The sequence below is a fragment of the Nicotiana tabacum genome, chromosome 1, assembly GCF_000715075.1.
Source record: "Nicotiana tabacum cultivar K326 chromosome 1, ASM71507v2, whole genome shotgun sequence".
Taxonomy (NCBI): Eukaryota; Viridiplantae; Streptophyta; class Magnoliopsida; order Solanales; family Solanaceae; genus Nicotiana; species Nicotiana tabacum.
Window position 1 is genome coordinate 136,171,996 of NC_134080.1, and position 10,490 is coordinate 136,182,485.

At 37.2% G+C, this 10,490-nt stretch overlaps 1 long non-coding RNA gene across 1 annotated transcript; it reads left to right on the plus strand.

The window, feature by feature from the left end:
* The first annotated feature begins 3,852 nt into the window (after positions 1-3,852).
* Positions 3,853-9,710, plus strand: LOC142181162 (uncharacterized). The gene is made up of 2 exons (XR_012709563.1): positions 3,853-4,193; positions 5,055-9,710. It is a non-coding gene; the product is annotated as an uncharacterized LOC142181162 (long non-coding RNA).
* Positions 9,711-10,490: the final 780 nt, after the last annotated feature.

Sequence of the window (10,490 nt, forward strand, 5' to 3'; positions counted from 1 at the left end):
GTAGTATAACCAGTATGGGTTGGTGAACAAGATAAACTAAACATGAATTAGGGACTGAGTGACTGATAATAGTCGCCATCATAAGAATTTTAGATTTTGTTCCGCCAATAATAGAATGGACGACAAAAGAAGATTCATGAGAAATTCAAAGAATGGTCATTCAGAAAGACGTTTCCCTACAGCAAGCAATGTGAGCAAAGTTCAGCTTAAGGGACTGCATGTGCCAGTTATACTAAGTTTCACCCTCATGAGTAAGAAATCTTGCTATCCTTGGTACGAAAGGATTATTGCAAGGCGAGTAAGGGTCATCGATGATGTGAAATGATGCCAAAGATGAAAAGGTGAAACATCTATAGGCAGGTTATCGTAGCTCCAACTCTTAGTACTCCCCTAAAGGGAGGAATATGGAATAATAAAAGGAAGAATGCGATAAAAATGAGAAAGGGATGCGATTGCACTTATCAAAATGCTACAGATATGCTACGATTCCAGAGCATTATGCAAACGCGACATCAAGGAGAAGAAGTAAGGGTTCCTTCTCGAGATGTCATTGATAATTAAGGAGCCAGTGCGAGACGTAAGTTAAGAACAAAGAAATAACCCAAGAAAGATTTCGCGGAATATTGACATGAGGATAGGCCAACGAGTAGTTAGTAGTTGATTCAGAAAGAGCCTAGCTATGGCTAGTCAAGAGGATACAAAACAAGACAACATGTCGTGCAAGATAAAGATAGTAAAACCCAATATAGTGAATTAGCCTCATAGTTATGACATTGTAATACTTGAGAAATATTCAAATAGGAGTTGGGGTAGTTAAAGATACTGTATGAGTGTTGCGAAAATAAAAGATAGTTCCACTGGGAAGACAGTCAAAACTTCAGTTCAGAAGCAACCGTACGAGCAGATGAGTATGGAGGTAAGTAACTAAGGATAATTACAAGTGAGCACGAACATCAAAAATTCTATCGGGAATACGGTATAATAAGCTCGCATCTTTACAAGAGTCAGAGGGTCTTCCCTAAGTACTACGACGAAAGACTAGCTGAGGAAATAAAGAAGAAGGCTTCAACCTCAGTAATGAACAGAGAGTAAAATCAGAAGTGATATTCAGGATCATATGAGTTGTATGGAATTTCAATATATATGGGCACTAATATAAGCTAAGTATGGATGCAACAAGGGGGCAGAAAGATTAGGAAAAGTAATAGCTTACGTTTAAAGAAAGAAATCTAAGATGGAACGAAAGAGATTATTCGATCAATGATCCAGAGTTGGTTGCGTTAATAACTCACTTAAGGGTTTGGAGTTTTATACATGCAGCATATACAGTCGTAGAAGATTCTGGTATAAGTTAAAAGAAAGAATTGAGCCAGGTCATAAACGAAGGATTAAATTGTTAAAGAATTGTATCATGCATATTCCTCAGCGCCCATGAAAGGCTAAACAATATAACTAATACCAGGAACTATAGAGTAGAAGATAGCTTAAGCCGACGTAAAGGCCGATCAAAAGAAGGAGGAAACTAAAGATTTACATCACCCAAGTAAATCAAGAGTTTGATTATTGGACCCAGAAGTTATAGGAATCATGATTGAGAACATAGCATAATCACTCTTAATATTAAAGGTCCAAGAAAGATAGCACAACAACTATATTCTATAATAGCTCTACGATAAAGCCAGTTAGAAGAAGTACCAACCTCATAAGAAGTCAGTTTAGAGCTCCCACCAGATTATATAGGCACCAGAGGTGCAAGTATTATAATAGAGCTTCAAATGGTAGATGTAATTTATACCTATGTGAAAGGAAGGTTATGGAGGAAATATAGAAGAATATAAGGTGATATTTTAAAGTAAGTAAGGCAAAGGTGAACAACGTATGAAATACTCAAGTATAGAAGGATGAGAGTGGTCCATACTTCAGGTAAAATACTAGAAGCGCTGGGATTCAATATCCAAGAATGATAGCGGCATCGTCAGTGGCATATCGTCTAGTCAATGATTTCTAGGTATTGAAAGGTACAGTTAAGAAAGTAAAGAAGAGTTAGAGACGATGTGATGTCTCGCTTGATGTTCTAAAATAAAACAAGGAAATTCAAGCAAGTTGAAGGAAGATTACGAGTAGTATAAATAGATATGTATAGGTCACAAGCTAAAGTAAGGTAAAGCGACAAGGTTTTAGGACGACAGGAATACGGATATGAAAGGGCAGTGAGAAGGTGATGAGAATGGATTAGTCCTCAGGATTAGGCCCATGAAAACAAGGGAGCTAATGACTTCTCTATGTTATAGTAAGCTCAGTATAGTCTGAATGGACTCAAAGGAGTTACTCTTCATAAGTAGTATTTAGAAGAGATGGAATGCTGCCCTAATAGTAAAATAAGGATATAATTATGACAGATAAAGGATGATGTTTGGGCCTTCGTTTGAATAATGATTTGAAAAAGAAAGAAAAAGAGAAGGAGAAAAGATTTTGCTGGCGTCACGAAATTAGGATACCCCCATAAGGTGAATCATATTGAGACACTATGACATACGATTATGGGAATCACTTTGAATATTCCTTGAGGTAACGTAAGCCCTAGGGTCAAAGTATTACGTAAGAAGTTTCAAGTTATCAGTGGTGTATTGTAGACTAATATTGAGGTGAACCAACAATGGATGACCAAAAGTCACAAAGTATGAAATAAGATTAGGTCGTTATTCTAAAGATGAGCAGTAATGAGGAAGCATTAAAGGACTTAAATTTATACATATGTAAAAATCAACGAGAGTAAGCTTGAATTTGGTAGCAGACCTCAGCAACGATAAATTAAAGTAAGAGTTATGGCAGTAGATTCATACGGATGGCTAAATGGACCTATGCAATGAGATAAATATTCGTGAATTCAACAAAGTACCGAGCGAAGAACTTCAGTATACTCATAGATGCCCAAAGGGACATCTTATCAAGCTCTACATATGAACCTAGAGATTGGGCACACTTACAAGGTCAAAATCGTACAGGTTGCATGATGAAAGGTAGCAACAGTTACGAGATTGGAAGGATTCCGACTACAATGTGAGAAGGAGGCCTAACGGGGGAATGCCCTGGACTTTGGGATTATTCACAGAACAGTCGCCTAGATGGAAAGGGAAGTTCTAAATTATTCAGAAGATATAAGTTATGAAAATAATAAGTGCATCAGTCAATATTCAAGGATAAATGTTCCAAAGGGGGGAATAATGTTACGCCCCGCAATATTATGTCTATATCACGTTCCGCAGTATTATATTATGATGATGTCGTACCATGCAGTATTACATTACGGTGATGTCACGCTCACAATATTAAGTTACGACGATGTTGCACCCTGAAGTATTGTACGTGGAATTTGTCGCAAGGTAATTGACATCAGTCCAAGTAAAAGATTATTTGGAGGTTATAAGGAGTATGCTATTTCACAAGTAATGAGTAAATTCATGAAGATGAAAGGGGAAGCAAGTCAAAGAAAATAAATTTTCGTCAATGTTTGGCATTTTGGGATAAAATACGGCCCGAGCTAAAATACCCGATATATTTGGACTAGTGCCATACAAGATACTACATGGCCATATTAGTAAGGTGTACAAGGTATGGTAAAAGAGAGTAGTATTTAATTAAGTTGAGACAATTTTTAAATTATATGGGTAATTAATTAATTACCGGGTAACAGGACATTACCTAATTAATCAATAAGTGGATAAGAATTACACGTGGCAAGAAGCCACAATTCAAAAAATGACTAATGGTCTTATTTGCCTAGCTGGCAACCTAGACATAAAAGTATATGGATGACTATCATTGTCTGGTGACAATCCAATATGAATCAAAGATTAGTCTAAAGAAATTCCAAGAAATTCCTTTCAATCACAAGGAACCAAAAAAAACGTATTCCTTCTAAGATTTAAAGTAACAGAACGTTACTCCTCTCAATAATTCCAAGAAATTCCTTTCAATCTCAAGGAACAAAACACATATTCCTTCCCAGATTTCAAGTAAGCAGAACGTTACTCCTCTCAAAAATTTCAAGGAAACAAAAAACGTTTTTTCACTCCAAAATTTTAGGAACCAGAAGCAATTTCGTCCATGAATTTCTATGAAGCAGGGGCAAATTTCGATCAATCAACGAAGGTTTTCCAATAGAATATTATACGGCGTTTTCCCTACTCCAGGTATGCTACGGCTATCCCTGCTTTCTTTTAGCATGATCCATATGATACGAATGAAACATGCAAATGCATAAATTCCATGAATGACTCTATTCATAGAAGTATTAGCAATATCTATGTTGTTGAATTTCTGTGTGTCATAATATTTTATCATCTGTTCATGGGTCTCAGAAAAAAATACGAAAGTTGAAAAGAGTTTACTTTATGATATTACTCGAAGGCAAAATGGTCTTATGAAGCTCCGAAAGATTTTATTAACATACTTTTCATGAATTGCATTCATGTGCATTGACCCTTGACCAGATGGCGTTATATACGCATATATATGTGTATGTATATAAATGTATATGGGATATGAGAAAGGTTATAGCATTATATACACACCACCACCTGATCAGCTGGTACATGATGATGATATTGCCCATATATGGGTATGTATTCAAATGGCGTTATATACGCATATATATGTATGTATTCAAATGGTGTTATATACGTGTATATATGTATGTATATATATGTATATGGGATATGGGAAAGGTTATGGCGTTATATACGCACCACCACCTGATCAGCTAGTATACGATGATGATTTTGCCCACAGTGGCCGATATGATATGATGGGATGCCCTCAGAGGCTGATGATGTTATGAAACATGTAATTATGCACGACATGATATTCATACATATATGCATGACGCTAAAAGTAATTTATGATTTACAAAGTTATTCAGACTTACCGGTTGAGTCATGTACTCTATATGTCTTCCATGTCTTTTATGTATTTATTTATGTGCCTTACATATTCGGTACATTATTCGTACTGACGTCCCTTTTGCTTGGGGATGCTCCGTATCATGCCCGCAGGTCCAGATAGACGGGTCGAGAGCCCTCCAAGTAGGCTATAAACTCAACGGAAGGTGTTGGTGCACGCCATTTGCTTCGGAGTTGCGTGTTTGGTTAGTATGATTTAGACGTATATTGTTTGGTATGGCGGGACTCTGTCCTGACCTTTATAACATTCATGTACTCTTAGAGGCTTATAGACATATGTCTTGTATGTGAAAGATTGTACGGCCTTGTCGGCCTATGTTTTGAGTTTATAAAGGATCATGTTGGCCTATTAGACCCATATGTCACGTGTATATGATGATGCAATAAGAAAGATATGTTATGTTGGCACTCGGTTGAGTAAGGTATTGGGTGCCCTTCGCGGCCCATCGGTTTGGGTCGTGACAAGCTCTTTCTAGCTCGGGGACTTCGGCAGAGGCTTCCTCCTCAACCTCATCAAGTCGAGGCAGAGCCGTTTTAGCTCCCACCGGCTTAGTAGTTCCTTGAACTTCGGTGACAGCTCGCACACGGGCACCAGCCCGGAGTCTTATTCTTCTTCATCTTCTTCCGCCTCATCACTTAGAAGTTGAACTGACTCCAAAGTTGGAGGGATGATGATCCCCTTGGGTTTATGGGCTTGCCTCTTTTTGGGCTTCTTTTCATCCGATTTTGTGGAACTCAGAGCCCCTCTCCTCTTTCGCTCTTTCTTTTGCTTCAGAACAGATTGTTGAGGAAGGATTTCTTCATCACCAGACGGGGGCCTCATCATCAGTTCCTTCCCGATACTTACAAAATAAGAGAAATGAGTAAGCTCGGGGAAATATACGAACAATGGTCAAATCATTAAGTGAGGAAGAAAAATTTGCCATGACTACTAGCCTCCCATCGACCCTTCGCCAAATCGCGCCATGCATGCTTAGCATGTGTCGATTGCGATATTAGGTTCCTGACCCAGTTCCCGAGTTGGGGAGCCGCACTCGGCATCCAAACAATGGCTGCATCAAGTAAAACACTAATAAGAAAGGGTGAAAAACGAAGACAATAAACAAAAATTAAGGACGAAATTATATTTACATTTCATATTCCATTTCTCAGGAAATGGCATACTCTTAGCCGGGATCAAGTCCGAAGTTTTCACTTGGACAAATCGGCCTATCCAGCCCCGTTCTTTTTCCTCATCTATGCTCGAGAAAGGTACCCTGGTGGCCCGATGTTGAAGCTTTATTGGTCCCCCTCGATAGAGTCGGGGGCTATATAGGCGTATGAGGTGGTCGAGGGTGAAGGGAAGCCCATCAACTTTGCTTAAGAAGAAACTAAGTAGTATCACTATCCTCTAGAAAGAGGGATGAATCTGACCGAGCGTCACCTCATATTTCTTGTAGAAATATGTGATAATCGGATCCAAGGGATCTAACATGAAGGGGTAAGTGTAAACACTTAAGAACCCTTACACGTGGGTGGTGATTGATTTTTCTAGAGCAGGCACCACCACGTGTTTCTTATCCCAGTTGCAATCTTTTTTAACATGGGAGAAGATTTTATCGGTTATTGAGCATATATATACCTCGATACCGGCTTGCATCAGCCTGACATCGAGGAAGTCTTTTCAACCTTGAAATCAGAATCGATGACACACCCTCCAGGAAAAAACTGTTAAGGGCGTGGCTCTGTTGCTGGTTCTTCACCAGCCGACCATGAAGATGAAACAGTCTCCTTTTGTGGAACAGTTTTTGAAGTCTTAGCCATTTTACTTTTACGAATGAAAAAGAATGGAAACTGAGAAGAAACACTTGGTATCCTGTGATGAAACAGGCGAAAAAACACCAGAGGTCTGAAAATACAAAGCTTTCAGGAAGGCAAAAGATTTTGAAGATTAGAGCAAAGAAGATTTAAATGTAATGTTTGGGCAAAAGAAGAAAGACACATTTATAAGTTTAAGACGATGGTTCAAATTCGGTAGTGGCCGATCGTCGACTGGCAAGCATTGAATGCCTGGGAATTGTACCAACGAGACATTTCGGTTACCTCTATTGCTTACGTCATGATGTATCGAGGTGAAGATCGAGGGCTCAAATCGTTTCTTGTCATTACTCTAAAAAAACGAGGGAACTATCTTTATACGGTCAAAATCCGGCTTGCCCCTACTTTTATGATTAACCGAGGCCAGGGCGTGACAGGGCAGGGTTCGACCCCATGTCACTCCGGACCGTGATGCGAAGTAGATGACCAAGCTCGTGACCCATGGACCGATCGAGATCGAAACCAGCCAAGATCGAGACCGAGCGGGATAGAGATCGAGCAAGATCGAGGGAAGCCTGCCGAGCCAAATAACGGTGCTTGGTTACTCGCTGATGAGTAACAATGCTATCCTTTATACATAACTTCAATTCTTAAACTTATTAACATTAAAAGTATGATTAGAGTATTAGCACCATGATACCCAAAGCCTCTTTCTCATGGCTATTTCTTCCACATATCAGTTTCAAAACTAGATTTCAAATGAATCATGATAATGAAAAGCTTGTATTAATATTTTAACTGCACTAATATGTCCTGTAATTGACCATAGATGAATAACACATAGATGAATAACAGAGTCCATATTTGTCAATTGGAATGTATCAAGAATTGTAACTACACAATTGTGCTTAAGTTTCTCGAAGAGAGATGGCTGCATAACTCTTAAAAAGCTGGTTTCCTTGAAGTCGAATCGTCATAGAATTTTGCATCACTAATATTTGAATCGCTTTGATTTCCCTCTCAATACAACAATATTTAAAAGATACCCTATGTCACTTATTTTCCAAATGCTTAAGGTTTTTCCTGTATCTTGTCAGATATTATGATAACATACAGAAAGGCCACTATCTCTAATGTCAAATTCTGGTTGTGACCAATAGTGGTCCTTTAGTAGCATAAAACTAACAAGATGAACAAGGGACACAAGAACCGTTCAGGATACATGAGCTCATTCAACATAATGATTAGTCAATTTTTAAGTGCATAACGTCCAGCATTTTGTGTTGTTGTAACTAGCTATGTGGAGTATTAGTGTGTTTTGCTATCTCGAGACAGAAGCTTTATTCTATGTTTGGGAAGAGCAAATAATATTGATATTAAAACTGGTTTGGATTATAATATTTACTATAGTTATGATAAAATAATGGTTGTGGATGTGTCATGTAGCTTTTTGATGCCATGCAACGTATTTTCAGTATACATAATTGCTTGTGTACCTGCCTTGGGAGTTCTCAATCAACATGTGAATTGAATAAGGAGAATTCAGGTCGTTGATGCAGTTTGTTAATTTTTTAAATACCTTCTTGCTTTTTTCTTCTTAGGTTTGATATTTTGTGATTTTTGTATTTGGTATAGATTTAAGTTTTTAATCGACTCCGATCAAGGTCACTGTTGATTCAGAATTTGTAATTATCATCCTTCATTTACATGGATGGTGAACAAGAAAAAGTAGGAGTATGAACATTAGTTGCATTAAAGTTTGTTGGTTGATTGGTATATGGTTTTCTCTTGCACTTATGAGAAACTCCATCATTTTTAGGGATATCATCACATGAAATTTTCTCCCCATTCTTCTTTAAAAGCAGTGAAAAATAACTTTGTCATATGAATTTGTGTTTTTATACATTAAAATGCATAAGAGTAGAAGGTGGAAGATAGATCGCAAAAGAAAATATGTGGTGGAAAAAGGGTTCTCTGGCTTTAGGTATTCTCAACTCTCAGACATCTTGCAGACAGGTTGGTTCTGAAAAAGAATAGAGGGGATTGTAGTGTAGACATTTCAGTACTGTTGTTGTGTTAAGATTTATCGAAAATAAATGCCGTGGATTTTATTAAAGCTATGACATAATTACAAGACAACCTGAAATTGAGTATCTGAAAAGGAATATGATGTCTTGCATTTGCCCTTCTCTTATGAATTAATCCAAACATTAAGTCCCAACTTCAATAATTTATCTAGCTCAATGAGTTTTTAGAATCCATGTAAAAGTTGAGCTATATGTGCGTTTTTAATATCAGAATTCAGATGTCCCCAAAGGGACGAGCTATATGTACCGATCCAAAAAAAAGTTGAACAATGCATTCATCTGAATTTATTTCGTGATAGAGAGCATTAGCTGCAGGGGTATAATTAACTTGCTGGATTTATTTCGTGATAGAGAGCATTAGCTGCAGGGGTATAATTAACTTGCTGGATTGCTTGTGGAATTTAATTTGAGTTTCATCCTTGTGAGTTGCTTAGTATTTGTCTTCTATGTAGGCTTGAAAACCTAATACCAAGACCATTTGAAATCAAAGCCTATCATGTCCAAAATGTATTGTTGTTGATCTAACTTCTAGAGTTCTTGCTTACATTGATTAGTGATTATACCTTCTAATATATCCATAATATGTTGATAGTCTTTCAAGTTTCTATCAGTTTGAGCTGCTCCAGGTAAAATCTTTCAGCTACATCATTGATTGGCACATTGTTGCTTCAAATATTACAGGTAGGAACGGATATTTCTCTTTTGTATCTACACAATCTTGGGAGGAGGCTCTCATTTTGCCTCACTTCTGATCTGTGATATTTTCGTACTAGATAACTTTAGTTGTTAGCTGGAGCTATCGTTTCATTGTTGTGAAAATTATAAGGAACAATATATGTAATTAAAGAAATTCCTGTTTTTCTTTCGCTGGCTTTGGTAAATTCCAATTTTGTCGTGTTAGAACTTATCAAGGAATTTGCTATAGTAATTTTTATTTTGTACACGTTCTGCTATAATCTAAGAATTGAGTACCTTGCGACATTCTCACTGATTCTTATAGAATTGACTATTCTTATAACATTGGTCATTAAGAGTGTGTGTACAATTAGTGCTTTTGTATATGTGTTGTTCGGCAAAGCTAATATTTTATACTTATCGTTACTCCTATTTATAATTTGACGATCTTATTTCCTCCTTTCATTAATGCTTGAGTTGACTGTTCTCTTCTTTGCCATTTCATATCAAAACAAAGTAAAAATAATAGTTCCAACTTTTACGGGAGAATGTAATGACCCGACCGATTGTTTTGAGATTTTGCATTCCGTTCAGCTGTTTCAAGTCTTGAGCAGATTCATATAATGTATTATGACTTATATGTATCATCGGTTTCGGGTGATTTGGAATTAATTTGGAAGAATGATTATCATGTTTGAAGCCTTAAGTTAGAAGAGTTGACCAAGTTTGACTTTTGTGTATTTGACCTCGGATCGGAGTTTTGATGGTTCCGTTAAGTTCGATAGAGATTTTTTACTTGGCCGTATGTAGATTTGCATTTGGACGTTTCTAGAAGATTTCAACACTAATTGACAAAAGTTGGAATTTGAAGGTTTAGAAAGTTCATAAGTTTGATCCAGAATTAAATTTGATAATATCGGGTTCGAATTATTATTCTGGGAATTGGAATAGGTTCGTTATGTTATATAGA